The 24,360-nt window shown below is 42.1% G+C and overlaps 1 long non-coding RNA gene across 2 annotated transcripts in view; it reads right to left on the bottom strand.

The window, feature by feature from the left end:
- Nucleotides 1-24,360, bottom strand: part of LOC103172387 — a 30,012-nt gene that overhangs the window by 3,174 nt on the left and 2,478 nt on the right. Inside the window, exons 1-5 of one of the 2 annotated variants that reach the window (XR_006085914.1) lie at nt 13,603-13,703; nt 12,743-12,810; nt 11,987-12,151; nt 9,971-11,263; nt 1,065-1,218 (exon numbers count right to left, since the gene is read on the bottom strand). This is a non-coding gene — a long non-coding RNA (uncharacterized LOC103172387). Of the gene's footprint in view, nt 1-1,064; nt 1,219-9,970; nt 11,264-11,986; nt 12,152-12,742; nt 12,811-13,602; nt 13,704-24,360 lie in introns of those variants that run through there. The other variant, XR_006085913.1, reaches the window with a different exon arrangement.

Below are 24,360 nucleotides of genomic sequence, written 5' to 3'. Positions count from 1 at the left end.
GAACGCGGCATCCAATTGCACAAAGCAGTGTCGTACAAACAGTTGTGCATTGTGCGACCAAATATCTTTGTTTTAATTTTATTTACGGATTATTGTTAGGCGTGTGGAGTAAGGAAACTTGCTCAAGGTTTCACACTGCTGGGAATCGATCCAAGGAGTCTTGCTTGCGAGACAAGTCATATAACCACTGAGCTAAAAAACAAACTTAGATGGGGTTCATGTTCAACTTCTCCCACTCCGCTAACTTCGGGAAAATGCCGTTTTTCTCTCATTCTCTTTCCGTACGTCTATGACTCTCAAAATCTCTTAGTTTCTCGTTGAGATTTACGCCATGTTACCATTCAGTTTTTTCTCTTTCAAAATCTTAGTTTTTCCTTCTCAAAATGTCTCTCCCCCAGTTTCCTTCTCTCTGTGCGTTTCTCTCTCTCAAAATCTTAGTTTCTCTTTCTCTCGCAGTCGCTCTCACCTCAACCGCTCCCTGTATCTGTCTTTCTCTTAATCGCGTGCACATTTTCTCTCGCTCTCTCTGGGATCATAATTTTCTCTTGCAGCCTCTCTCAAACTCAGTCACACTCTGACTCTCTACCACTCTCCCTCGGTCTCTCTCTCTCTCTCTCTCTCTATCTCAGTCTTTCTCTCTCTCTCTCTCTCTCTCTCTCTTTCTAACCCCCTCTCGTCCCCTCTCAATCTCTCTCTCGCCTCCCATCTCTCTCTCTCTCTTTCTCTGTCTCTCTCCCGTAAAACATATTCACTACACTTTATAATATATTCACGCTCTCTCTTTTCCTCTCTCTCTCTCAAACTCACACACTTCTGTTGACCTGTTTGACAGAAAAAGCTGCTCACTGGACTGTTGTTGATGGAGCCGTCACTGTGAGCAAACAGGCGCTGCCAGGCTAAACACACAGTCACCACACTGTACAGTGACATTCTGCAATTCACTTTGAAATGTCATCAAAGGGACGGGAAGCGAAGGGTCAAATGTGAGATGATTGTTATTGTATTGTCCAGTTAAAAATTCTTACTTATTTCAGCATTAATTCTTGCACATGTTAAATTCTTACCAGATCATATTCGACTATGCGCTGCAGTGCCGTCATTCTTCTGTCTATTTCTCTCGCCCTCTCTTTCTCCTTGTGTTACAGGCTGCCAATGAGCTTCGTTTTATAGCGAAGATAATACTCGGCTTGAAACCGGGGATTTCTCATCAAAAATACCCTTATGAGCGCAAAATGAAAGAGAAAGTCAGTTTATTGGATTAAACTGGTATGAACTTGTTGCTCAACCTCTCGCCCTCTGGCCTCTGAGTTACAAGGTTGTGGGTTCCATCTCACGCTTTGGAAATCTTAGTTTAGTTTGGATACCCATAAGGATGGTGATGGGTTTCCACATGTAATAGACTCCCGGCTGATCCAACCCACCCCCAACATATCCTAAAAAACAATTCTACTCTCAGTTCTTACTGGCTGGATGGTTGCCAACAGCCACATCCTAGAGAGGTTTCGTAGCAGTTTGAAAAAAAATCAATGTGTTATTGCGGAATTCCCCTTTTAACTTCAAACCTCTAATAATTTAAACCATAATTATAACAATAATAATGCTTGAATTTTGATACAGCGCTTTTCACGTCTTCAAGAAGTCTCAAAGTGCTTCACAGCATATACTGTAAAGTGAATTGACTCTATGTTTGTGGGTAAAACGTGGCAGCGAGTTGTGCGCAGCAGCGTCCCACAAACTGTCGTATACTGAAGTGACCAATGTATTATTTTGTTTTCTTGAGGGATTATGATCAGGCTTGTGGAGCAAGGAAACATGACCTGGCGGGAATCGAACACATGTGGCTCACTTGCAAATCGAGTGCTCGAACCATTGAGCTGCAGGACTCCTTGTTTTGACATCGCAGCTTCTCTTGTCTTTTGAGACATTCAAAGCGCTTCACAGAACATATTTTAAAGTGAGTTGACTGTATAGTTTGAGGCAGCCGAAACTGAAACTATGTTCAAGTTGATTTAAGGATATCAGGCAAGTCCATTGTTTATTGCACTCATTTAAATACATACTTTAACATCAGAGAAAATTCCCCTTGATTTCCCAGCAATGTTTTTGTGCATAAATCACACATGGGGAAACCTGTCAATGTGATCGCTTTTTCCATAACTGTTTCTGGGAAGGCGATGTACACAACGGCTGCCATGTTTCGTCCACAAATATAGTCAGTTCACGTTACAGTATATTTTGGGAAGGGCATTGAGACGTCTCGAAGACGTGAAAATCGCTATATCAAATGCAATGATTATTTTTAAAGCATAACATGTATGAGCAGGAGTAGGCCATTCGGCCCTTCGATGCTGCCCCGCCATTCAATCGTGGATGATCTTCTAATTTATCTCCAGCTAATAACCTAACCCTACCTTTTCCCAATTTCCCTTAATCCCTTTTGCAATAAGAAACATATCTATCTTAGTCTTGAATATGCTCAAGAACTGAACGTCAACAGCGCTTTGGGGTAGTGAGTTCCATACATTCACTGCCCTTTGAGTGAAGAAGTTCTTCCTCAACTCAGTGCGAAAGGGCTGCCTCTGATTTTCAGTCTGTGACCCCTGGTGTTTGGTTTCTCCAAACAGGGGAAACAATCTCCCACTATCTACTCTATCATTGCCCTTTGATGATCTTATAGGTTTCTATAAGATCCCCGCTAATTCTTCTATATTCTGGAGAATATAGGACCATATTTGTCATCCTATCCTCGTAACTCATCCTCTTCATCCCTGCTACTACCCTCGTACATCTGCGCTGCTTATCCCTCCAAAAGGAAAAAATTATAAATTGGTCATTTTCAATCCACAACTGTTTGTGGGACACTGCTTTGTGCAATTGGCTGATGCAGTTCCCCCACAAATATACAGTTAATTCACTTTCAAGTCTATTCTGTGAAGCGCTTTGGAACAACGATAAGAATTGAAAATCGATGAGGCAAATGCAAGCACTATCACGATATTATTATTATGTTATTGTTATATCAATGCCTAGCAGAAATCTACCTATTTTTTGTCTTGAAATCAATTACACTTTCTGCTTCCGCTGTCTCCCTTGAGAACGTGTCCAATACGTTTTCTGCTCTCTCACTGAAATAGGTTTTCCACAGATGTCTGAATTTTCCCCGTTTCTGTAGAAGGCCGTGTCTTCCTCTACAGTTAAGTACAGAATAAAACAGTTTGCCATGTCCTACTTTATTGATTCTTTCAGAATCTTCAATATAAAACCCTGTCTCTGCTGCCTCTATTTGTGCCTTTCTTTCTCTCTTGTTTCCTCTGTGTTTCTGTGGACCTGTGTCACATCAACATGTGTCAGACACAAAAACTCAAACACAGAGAAACAAACGTTATCGCATAGAGACAGAAGTACAGAGACAAACACAGAAACACACACAGACATTGACACTAATACAGAAACAGATAGACACACACACACACACACACACACACACACAGAGTGATACAGAGAGACAGAGACACAAACACACACATATACAGACACACAAATGGAGACACAATGATGCACACTCGCAGTGTCAGAGACAGAGGCGTAGAGAGGTGCACACCCACAAACTCACAGACAAAAAAACACACGGTGAGACACGCGGAGGCACAGATAGACATATAACCTTTTAAAGTGAATGGAAACTCGTCACAAGTTACCGGGCAGATGGCAGTTCTAAAGGTTAGAAAGAGAAAGACCGACTTTTCTACAGCTAATAGCTGACACATTATACACATACAGACACAACGACAAACGCAGACACGGAGAGGAATACACAGTGACACACACAAGAAGACACAGACAAAAGTGAAAAAGAAAGAGCGAGAGAAACAGAGAGACAAACATGAAAACGGAGGGCACACACGCACACACACACTGAAAAACACGGACACACTCATACATTGTCATACACACACAGAGACAAAGTGTGAGCAAGAGATGCAGAAAGGTGAACGACAGAAGACACAGCGGTACACAGTGACAGAGATTCAGAGACACGAACACAAAGAATAAAATCATAATAATAATAATGCTTCCATTAAATTGAGTAGCTTCACAGTATATTTTACACACACACACACAGTGACCAATAGGAGTCCTGTAGCTCAGTGGTTAGAGCACTCGCTTTGCAAGTGATTCAATTCCAGGCAGAGGGCCAAACCTCCGCCAAGTTTCCTTACTCCACACAGAGCCTAATAATAATCCTCCAAAACCAAAAACAATAATAAATTGGTCATTTTCAATCTACGACTGTTTGTGGGACATTGCTGTGCGCAATCGGCCGCCGCGTACGCCCAAAAATATACAGTCAATTCACTTTACACTGTGTTCTGTGAAGCGCTTTGGGACTTCCTCCCGAAGTGAAAAGCGCTATATCAAATGCGAGGATTATTATTATTATTAAATACAGACACACCCATACATTGTTATGCACACACAGATATGCAGAGGGAGCAAGAGAAGCAGAAAGGCACACGATAGCAGACATAGCGATAAAGAGTGACACGGATACAGAGACACGAACACAAACAGCAAAAACAAAAACAAAATAATAATCCTTCCATTTGATAAAGTGGCTTCAATGTATATTTTTTGTTCCGAGCTCCCCCAGCCAATTGCACACAGCAGTACCCCACACATAGTCGTCGGTAAATTGACCAAATGATTATTTTAAAATAGTTGCTTAAAAGGGATTATTACCCATAGAAAGAAATAAAAAGATACGTAGTAGACAAGAAGCGAGAGCCACACAAAGTGACAGAAAGACACACATACACAGTGACAGCGCAGACGCACAGACAGACAAACACATTGATTTACCCCTAAATCACACACACACACAACCACAACCAGCCCCGAGACACACACACACACACACACACAACCAGCCCCGAGAGACACACACACACACACACACACACACAACCACCCACACCACCAACACACACACCACACACACAACCAGCCCCGAGACACACACACACACACACACACAACCAGCCCCGAGACACACACACACACACAACCAGCCCCGAGACACACACACACACACACAACCAGCCCCGAGACACACACACACACACACACACACAACCAGCCCCGAGACACACACACACACACAACCAGCCCCGAGAGACACACACACACACACACAACCAGCCCCGAGAGACACACACACACACAACCAGACCCGAGAGACACACACACACACACACACACAACCAGCCCCGAGAGACACACACACACACACACAACCAGCCCCGAGAGACACACACACACACACACAACCAGCCCCGAGAGACACATACACACACACACACAACCAGCCCTGAGAGACACACACACACACACACACACAAAAAAAAAAAAGACACACACACACACACACACAGCCCCGAGAGACACACACACACACACACACACACACACAACCAGCCCCGAGAGACACACACACACACACACACACACAACCAGCCCCGAGAGACACACACACACACACACACACAACCAGCCCCGAGACACACACACACACACACACAACCAGCCCCGAGAGACACCACACACACACACACAACCACCCCGAGAGAACACACACACACACACACACAACCAGCCCCGAGACACACACAAACACACACAGCCCCGAGACACACACACACACACAACCAGCCCCGAGAGACACACACACACACACACACACACACACAACCAGCCCCGAGAGACACACACACACACACAACCAGACCCGAGAGACACACACACACACACACACACACATTCAGGAACATAAGAACCGAAGTCGGCAATTCAGTCCGTCGAGTCTGTTCTGCCATTTCATTAGATCACGACTGATCTATATTTTTAGTAGATTTTCAAATCCAATTTACCACGTTCTCCCCCTCTCCTCACACACCGACCTACCAAATAGCTATCAATCTCGTTCTTGAAGGTGTGGATGGATCCATCATCCAAGACCTTATTGGGGAGAGAGTTCCAGATTTCTCTCACCCTGTGAGTGAAAACATGCTTTCCAATTTCACTCTTAAATGCTCTGCTTCTAATTTTAAGACTATGCCTCGTTTTGCAGTTCCCCAACAAAGGAAATAGGTTTTCTGTATCTATCCTATCAAACACTTTATCATCCTAAAAACCTCTATTAATTGACCCTCAATCTTCTAAGCTCGAGAGTACACAACCCAAGTTTCCGCAGCCTTTCGTCGTAACTTCATCCTTTTTGGTCTGGTCGTATTCTGGTGAATCTGCGCTGCACCCGCTCCAAGGCCAATACATTTTTCCTGCGCTGTGATGCTCAAACCTGAACGCAGTCTCCAGGTGGGGTCTGACTAACGCTGTGTACAGCTGAAGCATCATTTCTTCCCCTTTGTATTCCAGGCCTCCAGAGACATATCATTTGCCTTTTTGATAGGTTTTGCACTTGGGAACAATTTTTTTTATAAATTGTGGGTTTAGATACCCAAACAGTTTTGCTCATTCACAGCTCTTACTTTCTCCGCGCCAAGAAAGTAATCTATCCTATTTTTTTCGATCAATAATGGATAACCTCGCACTTCTCTACATTGAACTCCATCTCCCACAGCTTTGCCCACTCACTTAGTCTCTCTAAGTCACTCTGTACCTTCCTAGTTCCACCTTCACTACTTGCTCAGCCTCTCATCTGAGTGTGATCCACAAACTTGGATATAAAACTTTATATTTCTTTATCCAAGTCATTTATATGTATATGGCAAAACGCTGAGGTCCCAGAACAGACCCCTGGGGTCACCGCTTGTCACGTCCCCCCAAACAGAGAACGTTCCCTTATCCTTAGTTTTCTGCCTCACAGCCAATGGTGAAACCACATCACAAGGTTACCTCCGATCCGCACGCTTCTCCTTTTTCCAACAATCTTTTGTGTGGAACCTTATCAGGTGCCTTCTGAAACTCCATGTAAACGACATCCATAGACACTCCCTCATCGACCATTTTTGTGACTTCCTCAAAAAACTCAACCAGGTTAGATCGGCACGACCTAACTTTTACCAACCCGCGCTGACTCCCTTTGATAAGCTGATACCTCTCCAACTGTTCAGTCACTCTGTCCCTGATGAAGGATTCTGGTAATTTACTTACAACTGACGTGAATCTGACAGGTTTGTAATTTTCTGGTTTCTGCCTCCCTCCCTTCTTAACTAAAGGGGTAACTTTGGCAATAGTCCAATCTAACGGCACAGTGCCCATCATGACCAATGCATCTGCAATTTCCTGTCCTATCTCCTTTAATACCGTGGGATGGAAGCTGTTAGTTCCTGGAAATTTGCCTATTTTGAGAGTCATAATTTTCTCCCTCACCTTTTTAATGATATTCAGTTTAATAAATACGTATTTTCACCTATTTTCAGGTTCCCATGTACGCTTTGTATCGTCCTCATATTCTACTGTAAAAACTGTAGCAAATTACTTATTTATCAAGTCAGCCATATCTTTATTTTCTATTATCGTCTCACCTCTATCTGTCTTTAATGGACCCACATTCGCCTTTACCATTCTCTTCCTCTTGATGTATTTATAAAAGCTCTTGTTATTGGTTTTGATGTCCCTTGCAAGGTTTTGTTCATACTCCCTTTTTGCTTCTTTTATTACCTTCTTCCTCTCGTTTTGTTGCCTTTTGTATTCCTCCCACGCATCTGCATTCCACTATCTTTTGCATTCGAGTAAGCTTCTCCGTTGAGCTTGATAGACTTTCTAACCTGTGGACTGTGTCCACCATGGTTGTTTAACTGCACGATTGGAGCCTTTGTATTTGAGAGATATTTACTTGTTCTGCACAGTATCAATAATTTTTTGAATGCTTCCCATTGCTCATCTGCAGATTTACCCACTAGCAATCCAGCGCAGTTTTCTGCGGTTAATACATTCCCCATTCCATTGAATTTTGCCGTACTTAAATTTAGTGCCTTGGATTGGGACTCCACCTGATCCCTCTCAAATCTTATGTCAAATTCAATCATATTATGATAGCTATTTGCAAGGTGTTTACTTACTGTCGCATTATTGACGACATCTGGCTCATTGCTCATCACCAAATCTAGTATGGCTTGTTGCCTTGTTTGCTCTAACAGGTATTGTTCCAAAAAGCTGTGCTCAATACATTACAGAAATTCGCTAACTGAGGTGTCCTGCTTCTCTCCAGTCTATGTGAAAATTAAAATCTCCCCTTACAACCATGTTGACTTTGCTCAAAGCTTCCCCGATTTCCGTATTTATATATTTCGCCATAAATCACAACTCTCTGGAGGTATGTAGATAACTTCCCATGGAATCTTCCTTCGTTATTATTTCATTATTTCTACCCAAAGTGTTTTCACTACCTGGTTGCCCATATTGGATTCTCTCATTTCCACTGTTGTAAGAGTCTCTTTAAACAATATTGTTATTCTGCCTTCCATCCTAATGTTCCTTTCTTTTCTAAAGATTTTACAGCTTCGAATATTTTGCTGCCAGTACTGCAACCAAGTCTCTGTACGTCATACCCTTTGAGCTGAATTTGTGCTTGCAGCTCGCATGTTTTATTTCTTATGCTATGTGTATATAATTTTCATTTGGATAACTTTCATCAACTTGCCTACAGGCTCTGATAATATTTTTTCTCTCACACTTTAATTTGCTACACATTGTGTACTAACTTCCTATTACCATCATTTTCCGATAGTGTTCATGTTAACTTGATCGTTACTCTTGTCCTCTACTTGCCCTATATTGTTGTTATTTTTACCATCAAAACACCCCATCTCTTTACTATTTTAAAGCCTTTTCAACAAATGTCCCCTATCATAACCGCATTTCTTTGTGCTTCCCCCACAAGGCTGACCTCCTGCAAACAGCTTTCCCACTATGCTTCAGGGCTTCCATGTCAACACAGGTTACAAGTACCTCATAACTGTTCGACAACAACAACAACAAGGTTCCATTTATGAGGCTTCACCAGGAACGTCCAAGCGCTGTCAGTGGGTCAGAGCGAAGGTCAGGGGGGGGGGGGGGGGGGGGGGGGGAGAGATTGAGAGCGGAGCTGAAGGCTGAAGGTCAAAAGGTCTGAGACACCCTTGGACCGTCCTCCGAGGGATCCCGGTTACCTGGCCGGCAGACTTGGAATGGTCGGTTCATAGCTCCTCACTCCTGGATCCCCGCCACCTAAACAAGATCGATACATTTACTGAGCCTAAGAGGAGTGATCGCTTTCTCCGACATATTATCCGGGAAGTTCTCGTTCTCCCTGATGCGGCGCAGTGTCTGCAACTTGGATTCCAGCTCAGCTACTCGAAGCCGGAGCTTCCTCAGTGGCAGACACTCGCTGCGTGTGAAGTCGCCGGGGCTCAGAATGTCCTCCATCAACTCCCACCTATTGCTTTCCTCGAACAACACGGGTTAGGCCGTCCTCTCCATTCTCTCTCTCACTCTGTATTTTAGGATTTTTTCTTTCAAAGTGTGTTTTTTTTAAAAAAATCCACCATGTATATTTAACCCCTTGGCCACAAGCCCAGCGCTGCAACTACTTCTGTACCTAATTCCCACTCGTCACCCAATTCCTTCTCACTCTGGTTTCGCCTCAGTGGCAGCTCACACCTGTGTAATCTCGTGAGGCTCCCGCAGTTCTCCCCTTTATTTACCCCAACTTGTTATTTTTTCTTCATGTTAGCAGCAATTTATACTTAAGTGATATCAGAAATCTGCGGACTGCTACTTGTTATTGTTAAGTTAATTTTAATTGGATTGAATTTGTGTTTGGTACACTGACCACAGCTGCTCCTGCTATCCCTAACCACAAACCCAATTTACCAATTCTATCAGCGGTTTAATGTTAGTACACATACATATAGGCAATAAAACAGTTAGTACATACACAGATGCTAAAACAAGTAATTCCCACACTTACCCAATTCCATCCCACTCTGGTGTCGGCTCACTCTAGTCACACCGGTCGGCTCCAAGCTCGAGTCTTGATGTTAGCAGTGACGGTGGAGGTCGCAACTCGAGTTAAGTGGGGTCACACTTCTGATTTCTCACCGTGCCATTCTGTTATATTCGGCAGGAGGCACACATCCTGGTGATAGCTCACATGGGCACAACAGCCACGTGTGTTAGGTACTTCAGTAGATCGTGGCGCTCCAGCACATGGTCAGGAGAAATGGGGACCAACTGCCGTACTTGTGCGTCAACTATGAGTCGCTGTTGGATCTAGTGGATATATATCCTCTTCCTCACAATTGTAATGTTCTTGTTTGTCTCACAGCAGCTTCTCTTGTTGGCTGCGAACAGCAGCGTCTTCTGGAAACCTTTCCGATAGTAACGGTCTTTCAAGGCATTTCTGAAATTTCGTCTGCTGGAAACAGCAAATCTCTTCCCACATTCAAGACATTAACACAGTCTCTCCCACGGGCCCTCTTTAGTATGTTTGGAAGTACAGCTTACAAGTTGTTACTTTATTCTTTCTCTCGTCTCTGTGTGATGGCTGTCTTTGAGACTTCTGAAGATATTAAACACTTTTCACAATCGGGAAACATATACATTCGCTCCTGGGTGTGATCGATGGTGTCTCTGGAGCTGCCATGAACGTGTGAAACTCAACCACAGTCAGCACGGTGATTCGGTCTCTCTCCTGTGCGTTCGATGGTGTATCTGTAGAAGCTCGAAACGTGTGGATGTCTTTCCACATTCGGCACTGTTATAGGGTCTCTCTCCTGGGTGTGATGGCTGGTGCAGTTTGACGTTGTGAAATTCTTTTAGCATTCGGTACATTGGTACAATAACTCTACTAAGATCGATTGCTGGAGACGTTCCTGTTTGCATAAACCCCTTTTCTGCTACAGTACAATACGTGAAGATCTTCACGGCAGAGACTGAAAGATTTTTTTAAAAATAGAGAGTTTAGGGGATAGAACAGATAATTAGAGTTAGGGCTGAAGATCAGCCATGATCTTGTCGAATGCCAGGGCAGGCTCGAGGGGCCGAATGGCCTACTCCTGCTCCTAATTCTTGTTCTTATATGTGGTAGATCGCTGACACACTCTTCTGGGATGAAGAATTTACGCTGCATGCAGACCATGCGCCTGATGTATCTCAATGGTGCCCTCGATGTCTTCTGCTCTGTTTCTGACAGAACTCAGCATGAAAAATCACAACGTTACGATTAGGGAAAGGGTGACCCGCAGTGCCATCCAATTTTGAGCTGATGGGAGAAAACAAAGACCTATGTGAGCAACATATGAGCGTTTTCTTCAGGAATTGCTGCTTCAGCAATTCTGAATTAATATTAGCATTTGGATAGTGCCTGAACAAGTCCAAGGCTCAAAAGTGCTTCACAGTAATTACTATTAACTATTGTGGTCAACAATAACTTGCATTTATATAGAGCCCTTCAGGCAAGTCAGTTTATGTCAGAGTTAGTTTTTGCCGGCAACCGCTTCCTGCAAACAGCCGTTAGCTGAGAGGGCGAGTGATCCGTGCTGTTGACGTCTGGCGAGGACACTGTGAGACAATTTTAATTTAATGCTGGGGATTTGTTGCATTGTTGCATGTGCCATCCTTCATATGAAGTATTAAACCTCACTTACTGTCTTGGCCTGACCAGCTGGGATTATGTATCTCTATAAGATTATATTTGTGATGCTTAATATTTTCAAGGCCTTTTAACGGTACCCTAATCACTGAGGCATGATTACTTCCTTATAAGTTTGTTTGCTTTGGACTGCTAACTTAGAGAATTCTGTGAACAGCAGAAAGTAAAGATGCATTGGTTGGACCCGGTTCAGGATAGTTTCTGATTCCATTCCTTGGAAATGAAAAATGTGATTAATGACAGAATTAGGAAAACAGTGTCAGCAGTGGCAAAAAAAAGGGACAAATCATTTTGTGCTCAATATATCTGTGCAGATTTTTGCAGAAAAATTACCGTGTTTAGATGTTTTCAGGTCTTGGTTTTCACCAAGTGAGACGCCTCCTTTTTTGACCAGACCCCCTCTCCATTTGCTGAACCTTTGCCTTCAATCACGTCTCTTGCGTGGTCACCTCCATCCTCAGCTGATCCTGACGGGATGTGTGAGGTCTTCCTTTTGCTCTGAAATGCAGAACGTAAGAACATTATAAGCGTTTGTCAGTCCGCTCATTCTGGCCTGTGTTTCAAGCTACACGTCGGATAACACTGACACTGCCAGTGTAGTGCTGGGGGTGAGCTTCATTATTGGAGATGCCATGCACCTGTTCACTTCCCATTTACTCTTCAAGTGCAGCACTCCTCCCGAAGAGAAAGGCTAATCCACTTGCATGATCCCCGTGTGACAGATTAATGATATCATGACAGTTTGATCCGATACATTAGTCCTTTCCTCACTAAAGAAGTGATGTTCAACAAGGAAACTAATAGAAGAGTCTATAATTATAAAATGGTTCGATAAGGTTAGCAGATGTAGGCTGAAAGGCTTAACCGGGGACATAAACCAAACAGTTACTGTGGGATCTAAATGAGCTGTGTTTTAGATGAACTGAGATAGACACATAAGGAAAGTGGGAATAGAAGTGAGGGAGTAAGGAGTGGATTGAGAGTGCAGAAAAGAGAGAGAGCGAAAATCGGCATAGAATATCTGGGCCGAATGTCCTCGTTTCCGTGCTGGAAATCAATGTCAAACGCATTTAGTGTTTAACTAATTACCTCCTCGCTTTTCATCCTCGCTGGCTTCCTCTTCCTGTCTTCCATCCTAAACTTGAATCGTTTCACTTCTGAGAGTTAAACAAGAAAATTCTGCTCATATCAAGGGCACAACAATCTGTATCCCATCACTGCAATTCTTTGCAGTCTCCAATGGCTCTCAATTACCGAACGGATTGATTTCTAGTTGCTCTCGCTACTTTTCAAATCCGTTCATGCTCCTGTACTTCCTTCCTGATCCAATTTGCTTAAGCCACACTCCAAACTTACTGCATATGCACGGCTGACGCCGGACTTCTCATCATCTCTCGTCTCCTCCAACATTGGAGGCCGTGCCTTGAACTACGAAAGTCTGGAATTCATTCCCTCCCACTGCCCAATCTCGGCTGAAATCGCTCTTTTATGATTGAGCTTAAGTCAAGAAGCACTCCCTTGGGCCTCGACCAATGCCACGCGTTGCAGAACGCTACCTCACGTGAATATCCAATAAGTGTGGCATTACTGGGTGCTTGGTATTAACGTGGAGTGTGGTATTAATGGGGTGTGTGGAATTAATTGGGTGTTTGGCGTCCAATGCCTCACTCCAAAAACTGCTGAAATCCGGGTCGATGCCTTTTTCCAGCTCTCGGCTGAACTATTCAAATGCGCTCCTCATCGGTCTCCCCTCCACAACCGTCCATAACATTCAGGTCGTAGAAAAATCTGCCACACCAATTGTTACCCAAACTCCGATTACTCCAATCCTCGACAGACTGCACTGGCTGCCTGTCCCAAAGACGATCGACTTCAAGATCCTCACACTTGTCATCAAATCTCTCCACTCCTCTGCACCCCCCGAACTCTCTGACCTCCTCTGTCTTCACCACAGTACCCGTTGCTTTCGCTCCTCCGGTTCTTGCCTGTTCGCCGTCCTAGTCCTCCGCTCCACCCTCCGAAGCCGTGCATTCAGCCAATATCCCCGAGGCTCTGGCATTCCCTTCTTCACTCCCTTCGCCTCGTCCCCTCTCTTCCTATTTTCAGGTCTCTACTGAAGACCTTTCTTATCAACCGCGCCTTTGGTCACCTTCCTCTCCTTCTCCCTGGCTGGGCCCCGGGATCCATTACTGTGCAGCGTATTGAGACGCTGTCCAGCGTGGAGCCAGAGGGGGAAGGTTGTATCAATGAGTTGTGTGGTGTTGATATAATGTATAGTGCTAATAGGGTATTAGTGTGTTTGTGATATGTACTATTATGGTTCATGGGGTACTACTGGGTTGTGGCTATGAATGGAGTGAGGGGTATTAATGCGGTGTGTGTATTACATGTGCGTGCGGTAGTAAATATGTGTTAGGTATCAATGGGACGTGTTGGGTATCAATGAGGTATTGGGGTATCAGTCGGGTATTGGTATTTAATGGGGTTTGGCATATTACTGGGTGGTGTGGGGTACCAATGAAGTGTGTGGGATCATTAAAGGGCTACATATTCTTTTAATGCGATGTAATAGGGTATCAATGTGGTGATGGGTATTAATCGATTGATCTTGGTATTAATGCCTTGTGTGGGGTATTCCTTTGGTTTGTTGGATAGTAATGGAATTTGTGGAATTACTGGTGTGTTAAATGTGTTAATGAGTGTCATTGGTATATTAATGGTTATTTATTGGTTATTAATGGCATATTTATGTGATGGAGTATAAATGGGTTAATAATGGTGTGTGGGTTATTATTAGGGTGTGGTGTGTACACTGGGTGTGTGATATTAAAGTGGTGTGGGATACTAATGAGCTATGTGGGCTATTATTGGGCTCTGAGGTATTACCTTGGTGGGGGAATTATTTGGTTGTGTAGGTATTCATGGGGTGAGGGTTACTAAAGCGGTGTTGGATACCAATGCGATGGAGGGTAACAATGGGGTTTGGGGTATTAATGGAGATTGGTGTTTCAGTGGGCTTTGCGGTATTAAAGGGTTGTTGGGTATTAATGTGGCATGTGGTATCAATTGGGAGTGCTGTATCAATGGGTTGTGTGGCATTAATGGAATGTGCGGCATTAATGGGATTTTAATGGAGTTTTTGGTGTATCATTGGCATGTGTGTTTACTTTTGGGGTGTTACTGGGATATGAGGTATTAATACTGTGTTGATTATCAATGGGGTGAGGGATATTAATGAATTGTGGTGTATTACATGTGTGTGTGGTATTAATTGGGTGTGTAAGTTATCAATTGTGTGTGTTTATTAAAGGTTGTGGGTTATTAATGAGGTTTGTCATAGAACTGGGTTGTGTGGGTTACTAATGGAGTGTGTGGGATAATAATGGGCCGCATTGGTTATAAATAGAATGTGATGGGTTATCAATGCTGTTGTGTTGGGTATTAATGAGGTGAGAGGTAAAAATGGGTTGATTTCTGTACTAATGGGGGTTGTGGGGTATTAATGCGGTGTGTGGGAAACTAACAGGTTTGACATGGTATTAATGGGTTGTGAAGTGTTATTGGTGTAAGGCGTATTAATGGGGTGTGGAGAATTGATGTGCTGTAGAGTATTAATGAGGTTATGGGTAATAACGGGCTGTGGGTTATTAAAAGTGGTGTGGGTCTGCGGTGTATTAATGAGTTAGGGCATATTAATGGGCTATGCCTGTCATTAGTGGAGTGTATGAGGCATTAATGAGTTGTGCGTTGTAAATAGGTTTGGGAAATGAATGCTGTGTCGGGTATCAACAGGATATGTGGTATATTACTGCGGTGTTTGTGACATTAATGGGGTGTCGGTACCATTAATGCGGTGCATATGGCATGAATGGGTTTTGGAGTATTTATGGAGTATGAACGCAGTGCGCATTATTGATAGGATGTGCGGTATTATGGGGTTTGTGGAAATAATGCGGTGTGTGCTTTTAATGATGTGTGTGGCATTAATGTGTTTTGTGGCGTAGTAGTAGGGCATGTGATTTATTAATGGGGGCATGATGTATTAATGTAGTGTGTGGTATTAATGGAGTTTGTTGTACTACTGAGGCGTGTGGTTTTAATGGGGTGTGCGGTATTAACGGCTTGTGCGGTGTAATAATGCGGCGTGTGTAGTATTGCTAGGGTATTCATGGGGTTTATGGGGAGCATCATAATAATGTGTTGTGGGTTAGTAATGAGGTGTGGACTATTAAAGTTATGAGGGGTATTATTGGGTTGTGGAGTACTAATGGGGTACTTGGGATATTAATTGGGAGTGTGGGATTTTAATAGAGTGCATGATGTATTAATGGGTTTTGCCGTATTAATGGAGTGTGGATATTAACGGGGAGTGTGGCGTATTAATTTTATATGCTGTATTAAATAGTTGTGGGTTATTAATAGGGTTTGTTGGCTATTATCGGACTGAGTGGCATATTAACTGGGTGTGGTGAATTCGTTGTGTGAGGAATATCAATGGCATGTGGGGTATCAATGTGGTATGGGTTAATAACGGGGTATGCTATTAACGGGGTGTGCAGTAATATTCGTGTGAGAGAGATATTAATGACATGTGTGGTATTAATAGGATGTGTCGTGTATTAATGTGGTGTGTGTTATCAATTGCGAATGTGGTATAAATGGAGAATGTGGTAATAATTGTGTGTGGTATATGGGGTGCGTCATATTAAAGGGGAGTATGGAATTATTGGAATGTGTGGGATATTCATTTGTTGTAAGGTATTACTAGGTTATGTGGTGTATCAGTGGTTTGTATGATGGTATTATTCTAATGTACAGTACAAATGGGTTGAGGATATTAATGGGCTGTGTGGCATTCATAGTGTTTGAGGTATTAATGCGGTGTGATTTGTATTAATGGGGTTTGTGGAATTAATGGGGAGTGTGTTATTAATATGGTATGTTGCGTGAATGAGGTATTTGTTATTGTTGCGTTCGTTGGGATATTAATGTTGTGTGTGGGGTAATAATGGGATATGGTGGAATTCAATGCGGTGTACATGCTATTATTGGTTTGTGAATTATGAATGTGGTTGGGTTATTAATGGGTTGTGGGGTATTAATGGAATGTGGGGTATGAATTCGGTGTGGTATTAATGGGTTGCATGGAATTGAGGTGCATGGTATTGATGGGGTCAGTTGAATTAATGTCGTGTGTGATTCAATGGGGTGTTTGGTATTAATGGGTATGTTGGGTATTGGTGGTGTGTGTGCGGTATCAATGGGCTGTGTGGTGTTAATTTGGGGACATTAATAGGATGTGTGGAGCAATCGTATGCTGCGTTTGGTATTACTTAGGTTTGTGGTAGTCCTAATAGTGTGTGTGATGAATTAGTGGGGTGTGTGGTGTCAATGGGTTGTGTGGTATTTATGGATTTGTGGTAGTAACGTTGTTTGTTGTAATTATTGGGGGTGTGGTATTAATGTGTTGTTTGCGACTTTAATGGGGCATTTAATGGGATCTGTGGAGTATTAAGTGTATGTGGTGTTAATGGTTTGTGTGGTATCAATATTGTATGTTGTACTAGTATGGAATGCGTTACTAATGGGGTATGGGTTATTAATGGAGTCTGTTTTATTAATGGGATATGTGGTACTAATGGGATGTGTCATTTATTAATTGGTTGTGCGCGGTATTATTGGTGTGTGTGGGGTGGTTAATAATTAATTGTATGATGTATTCATGGATTGTGCAGTGTTAATGAGGTGTGGGATATTAATGGGTTTTAGGAGACCAATGGGGTTGTGGAGTATTACTGAGATGTGAGATATTAATGAGTTTGTGGTGTATTAATGGGGTGTGGGTTATTAATGTGTTGTTAGGTTTTAGTCGGGCGTGTGGTACTAAGGATGCGTGGGTTATTAATGGGATGTGGTATCAATGAGGTGTGCGGTATTATTGCGCTCCTGGGTATTATTGGATAGGGACGCATTAATGGGGTGTGGGCTTTTAATTTCGTGTGGGATATTAATGGGGTGTGGGGTATCAATGGGGTATGTGTAATTAACAGAGTGTATGGTATTAAAGGGGTGTGTAAAATTTGTGGGTTATGTGGGTTATTCATGTGTTGTGGCGTATTACTGGGTTGTGTATGGTACTAGTGGTGTGTATGAGGTATTAATCAGGTTTGCGGTATTAATCGGGTGTGAGGAATTAATTGTGTGTGGTGTATTAATGCGGTATGAATTGGGTGTGTGGGATAACGTTGGGGTGTATATTAATGGGGAGTGTGTTATTGATATGTTATGTTTTTGAGGTGATTGCTATTAATGGATTGTTTGCAATAGAAATGTTGTTTTTGGAATAATAATGGGATGTGGGGCTGTATCAATGGATTTCATGGGCAACTAAAGTTGTGTGGGTTATTAATGGGTTGTGGGGGATTAAGTGAATGTGGGGTATGAATTCGCTGTGGTGTGAATGAGGTGCATGGCATTGGGTGCGTTGTATTAATGGCGTCTGATGTATTAATGTAATCTGTGGTATTATTGGGGTGTTTGGTATGAATGGTGTATGTGGGCTATTAATTAGTGCATGTGGCATTAATTGTATGCGGTAACAATGGGGTGCAGTTAACTAATGGCATGGGGTGTTGGGTATCAATGTGGTGTGGGGTATTAATGGGGTGTGTGGAGTATTAATGTGGTGTGTTTGGTATTAATGGGGTTTGTGGGGAATCAATGGGGAGTGTAACGGATTAGTTGGGTGTGTGGTGTCACTAGGGTGTGCAGTTTTAATGGGCTTGTGGTAGTAATGTTGTATGTGGTAATAGTTGGGTGTGTGGTATTAATGTTTGGGATTTAATTGGGGCATTTGGGGTATTAATGGGGTTTGTGGTATCAATATTGTATGGGGTATTAAAGTGGTATGCAGTATTAATGGGGTGTGGCAGTTATTAATGGGGTCCGCTTCATTAATGGGATATGTGGTACAATTGGCTTGTCAGGTATTCATTGGTTGTGTGGGGGTTAATAGTGAAGTGTATGATGTATTAATGGATTGTGCAGTATTAATGAGGTGTGGGATATTCATGAGTTTTGTGTGGTGCAAATGGGATGTGGGTTATTAATGGAGTGTGGCTTAATAGTATGGTGTGTGGTATCAATATGGTGTGGGTTATTATTGGGCTACTGGTTATTAATGGGGTGTGAGGTTTTAAAAAAGTTGTGGGCTTTTAATTTGATGTAGGGTATTAATGGGATATGGGGTATCAATGGGGTGTGTGGCATTGTGGGGTTCTAATGGGGCTTGAGTGGTATTAATATTGTGTGGTGCATCAACGGATTGTGGGATATTAATCGGGTGTTATGTATCAAAGGGGTGTGGGATACTAATGGGCTGGTGATATTAAGGGAGTATGGATTATTATTGCAGTGTTGGTATTAATGGATTGTGGGTTTTAATGGGGTGTTTGGTATTAGTGGGGTGGATGCTATTAACAGGGTGTCTGGTACCAATCGGTGTGAGGTAGTAATGGGGTGTGAGGTATTAATGCGGTATTTCGTGTTAATGAGTTGTTTGGATATTAGTGGTGTGTTTGCATATTAAAGGGGTATGTGTGGTATTAATTGGTTGTGTGGAGAATTATTGGTGTGTGCGCGAGGTAGTAATGAAATTAGTGATGCATTAAAGGGTTGTGGGATATTAATTAGGTGTGGGATATTAATGTGGTGTGGGATTTCAATGGGATTGTGGGGTATTAACGTGGCGTGAGATATTAATGAGGTGTGGGCTAATATTATGGTGTGTGGTATCAATGTGGTGTGGGGTATTAATATGTTTTCTGGTGTCTGTGTAATTAATATAGTGTGTGGCTTAATGGGATGTTTGGTATTAATGGGGATTACGGTGTACTGATGTGGTTTGTGTAGTAATAGTGGGGTGTGTGGAGTATTACAGGGCTGCGTGTATTATTGGGGTTTGGTGTATTAAGTGGGTGTGCATGATACTAATAGGTTTGTGGGGTATTACTGTGGTTTATCTGGTGCATGATATTAATGTGTTGTGGGTTATCAATATGTTGTGAAGTATTAATGGTATGAGGGGTTTTGTTGCGTAGTGGGAGATTAATGGGCTGTTTGGAATATTAAATGAGCGTGGAATTTTAATGGAGAGCATTAGCTATTAATGGCTTGTTTAGTATTATTGAGGAGTGTGATATTATCAGGAAGTGTGCGATATCAGTTTTGTGTGTGGGTATTGATGGGTTGTGTGATGTATTAATGGTGTGTGTGGTATAATGGGTTGAGGGTTATTCATGTGGTGGTGGCGTAATAATGCGGTGTGGGGTATAAATGTGACATTGGTTATCAATATGGTGTGGGCTGTTATTGAGGTATGTGGTATTAATGGAGCGGGTGGAAATAAAGGGTTGTGTTGGGTATTAATTGGGTGCGTGTTATTAATGGGGTGTAGGTATTAATTGACCGAGGGGCATTAAAAAGAGGTGTAGTTTTAATGAGATATATGATACTCATGGGTTTTTGCGTATTATTGATGGGGTGTATGGTGTATTAATGTGTTGTGGGCTATTAACGGTATGTACGAGGTATTAATGGGGCATTGGATATCAACGGTGTGTGTTGTGTCAATGGGTTGTGTGGTATTAATGGAATGTGTTGTATTAATGTAGTTTGTGCGGTATATTATTGGGATGTATTGAGGTACTACTGGTGTGTGGAGTATTAATGATGCGCTAATGCGGATAGGTGCATTAATGGATTGATTTAGTTATAAATGTGTGTTGGGTATTAATTATATGCGTGGTTTTAATGAGTTTTGGGGTATTAATGGGGTTTGTGCGCAACTAATGGATGGAGTGGCGTGTTAATTGGGGGTGGTGTATTAGTTGTGCGTTGGGTATCAATGGGGTGTGGGTTCTTAATATGTTGTGGTTTTTCAATGGGTTGTGCTATTAATGGGGTTGCGGTACTAATGGAGTGTGTCAGTTATCTTGGTTGCGTGGGATATTATTGGTGTGTTAGGGGGTTGATAATGAGGTATAGATGTATTAAAGCCTTGTGCAGTGTTCATGGGGTGCTGGATACCAATGCGGATGTGGGGTGTTAATAAGGTGTGGGATATTATTTGGGTTTCGTGGGGTATTACAGGGCTGTGGTTTATTAATGGGGTGTGGAATCATAATGTGATGTGGCTTATCAATGCGCTGCGAATAATTAATGTGTTGTTTGGTATTAATGGGCTGTGTGGTATTAATGATGTTTGGAATGTTAATGGAGTGTGCGGTATAAAGGAGGTACGAGGTATTAATGCGGTTTGTGGAGTACTACTGTTGTGTGCCTGGTATTAACGAGTTTTGTGGGGTACTAATAGGGTGTATGACGAATTAGTGTGGTGTGTGGTGTCAACGGAGTCTGTGGTATTGGGTAATGGGCTTGTAACAGTAATGTTGTACGTGGTAATAAGGCTATCATTAGGCTATGGCATAAAAGGGCTGTTTGGAATTTCAATGGCGTATGTGGAGTATTGATGGGCCAATGGGTCATGGGGTATTAACTGAGTGTGTGGTATCCATATTGGGTGGGGTATTAATGTGGTTTCCAGTATTAATGTGGTGTGGTGGTTATTAATGTAGTGCGTTTTATTAATGGGGTGTGTGGTACTAATGGGCTGTCAGTTGTTAATCGGTTATGCGGGGTTTTATTGGTGCGTGAGGGGTGTAATGATGAAGTGTGAGATGTATTAATGGTTTGTGCAGTTTTAGTGAAATGTGGAATATTAATGGGTTGTAGGATACCAATGGGGTGTAGGGTATTAATAAAGTATGGGATATTAATTTGGTTTGTGGAGTACTTATGTGTTGTGTGATATTAATGATGTGTGTTGCAATAATGAGATGATTGGGGTATTATATTGGTGGTGTGGGGTACTAATATGGGCTATTAATGGGTTGTGGCTTACCAATGTGGTGTGGACTATTAATGTGGTGTGGGGTATTTATGATGTTTGCGGTACTAATGAGGTGTAGGGTAATAATTGGCTGTGGGCTATCAATGGATTTTGTTCTATGGGGTTTTTGTGTGTTATGGGGTAACAAATGGTTATTTGGGGTATTATTGTGGTGTATGAGGTATTAATCAAGTGTGCGGTATAAATGGAGTGTGGCACGTTAATTGTCTGTGGGGTATGCAAGCGCTGTGTGTTGTACTAATGGGGTGTGTGGTTTTAATGCGGTGTGTTGTGTTAATGGGGATTATTGTATTAAGATGGTATGTTGTATTAATGGTGTGTTTGGTAATAGTTGGGTGTTTGGGACACTAATGTTGTGTGTTGGATACTAATGAGAAGTGGGGTGTATCAATGGATTGTATGGACTGTTAAAGGTGTTTGGAGTATTAATATGCTGCGGGTTATTAATGGGTTGTGCGGTATTAATAGAATGTGGGGTATTAATTTGCTGTGTTATGAATAGGGTGCATGGTATTGGGGTTCGTGGTATGAGTGGGGTCTGTGTTAATGACGTAGTGTGTGGTATTAATTGGGTATATGGGATATTATTGGTGCGTTTGTACTAATGGTGATGCAGTACTACTGGGTTTTAGTTTATCAATGGTTTATGGCGTATTAATGGGGTGTTGATATCAATGGGGTATGAGGTGTTGATTGGGTTGGGTCTGTTGATGGGGTTGTTACAAATTTGTGGGTGTGTGATGTCAATGGTGTGTGCGGTATTAATGGGCTTGTGGTGGTAATGTTGTATGTGGTAATAATGAGGGGGGTGGTAATAATGGATTGTTTTAGTAGGGTATGTGGGATATAAATGGTACATGTGGGATACTAATGGGGTGTATGCGATATTAGTTGGGTGTGAGGAATCAATATTGTATGAGGCATTAATGTGCGGTATTAATGTGGTGTACGTGGTATAAATGCAGTGTGTTTTATTAATGGGATGTGTGGTACTATTGGGTTGTATCAATTATTAATTGTTTGTGTGCGGTATTATTGGTGTGTGTGGAGTTTAATAATGAGGTGTATGATGTGTTAAAGGCTTGTGCGGTATCAATGGGGTGCAAGATACCAATGAGGATGTGAGTTGTTAATGAGGTGTGCGATATTAATCGGGTTTTGTGGGGTATTAATCGATATTAATGGGTTATTTTTGGGTTGTGGGTTAATAATATGGTGTGGGGTGTCAATGCGGGTTAATAATATGGTGTGGATTATTAATGTGTTGTTGAGTATTAATGGTGTGTATGGTATCAATGGGGTGTGGGTTTTATTGTGCTGTTGGGCAATAATGGAATGTGAGGTGTTAATGGTTTGTGGGCTTTTAATTTGGTGTGGGATATTAATGAGGCGTGGGGCATAATTGGGATGACTGGCAAAGATGTGGTGTGGGGTACCAATGTGGCTTGTAGGGTATTAATGGGGTGTGGTTTATTGATGGGTTGTGGGATATTAATAGGGTGTTGTGAGCAATAGGTTGTGATGTATACATGGCGTGTGGGTTATTAATGGAATGTGAGTTATTAATTGGGTGTGTGGTATAAATGTGGTGTGAGGTACTGATAGAGTGTGTGGTATTCATTTTGTAGATGTTATTAATGGAGTGTATGATATGATTTAGTTTTTAGGCATTTTTTAGGCTTCTGTTGGTTTGTGGGTATTAAAGGGTTGTGGGGGTCATTAAATGATTGTGTGGAGAATCATTGATGTGTGCGGAGTACTATTGATGTGTGCGGAGTACTAATCAATGGTATGATGTACTATAGTTTGTGGGTTATTAACGAGGTGTGGGGTATTAATAGATTTGTTTGATATGTATGAGCTGCGGTATTCTAATGGAGTTTGGGGGCCATTAATGTGATATGTGCTTTGTGTGGCATTAATGCAGTTTGATTTATTAATGGGTTGCGGGATATTAAGAGGGTGTTATACAGCAATGGGTTGTGGGATACTAATCGGTGGATGGTACTAATGTGGTTTGGGATATGAGTGCAGTGTTGGTATTAATATTAATATATTAATATATAGCAATATGTTGTGATGTATACATGGGGTTTGGGATATTATTGGAATTTGAGTTATTAAATGAGTGTGTGATATTAATGGGTTTTGAGGTATTAATAGTGTGTCTGGCATCAATCGTTGTGACGTATTAATGGGGTGTGTGGTATTAATGTGGTATATGATATTAATGGAATGTATAGTATTCATGGTTTTTAGGATACTAAAGGGGTATGAGTGGTATTAATTGGTAGTGTGGAGAATTATTGGTGTGTGCGCGGGCTACTAATGAAATGGTTAATTAATGGTTTTTGGGGTATTAGTGAGGCGTGGGTTATTAATGCGTTGTTGGATATCATTGGGGTTGTGGAGTATTAATGTGGTGTCATGCATTAATAGGGCGTGGGATATTAAAATGATTTGTGGGGAGTTATTGTGGTGCGGGTTACTGATAGGGCGTGGTTTATGAATGTGTTGTTTGGTATTAATGGTGTGTGTTTCATTAATGGGGTGTGGGGTATTATTGTGGTGTCACGGATTAATGGATTGTGAGGTATTAATGAGGTGTACGGTTTTAATTGGGTGTGAGGTATTAATGGGGTGTGGGCTATCAATGGGCTACATGGTATTAATGGTATGAGGGGAACTAATGTGTGTTAATTGACATTAATGGGGTATGGTTTTGTTGATGAGTTGC

Source organism: Callorhinchus milii, unplaced genomic scaffold, assembly GCF_018977255.1.
Source record: "Callorhinchus milii isolate IMCB2004 unplaced genomic scaffold, IMCB_Cmil_1.0 Scaffold51, whole genome shotgun sequence".
Lineage (NCBI taxonomy): Eukaryota > Metazoa > Chordata > Chondrichthyes > Chimaeriformes > Callorhinchidae > Callorhinchus > Callorhinchus milii.
This window is presented reverse-complemented; position numbering and strand designations above follow the sequence as displayed.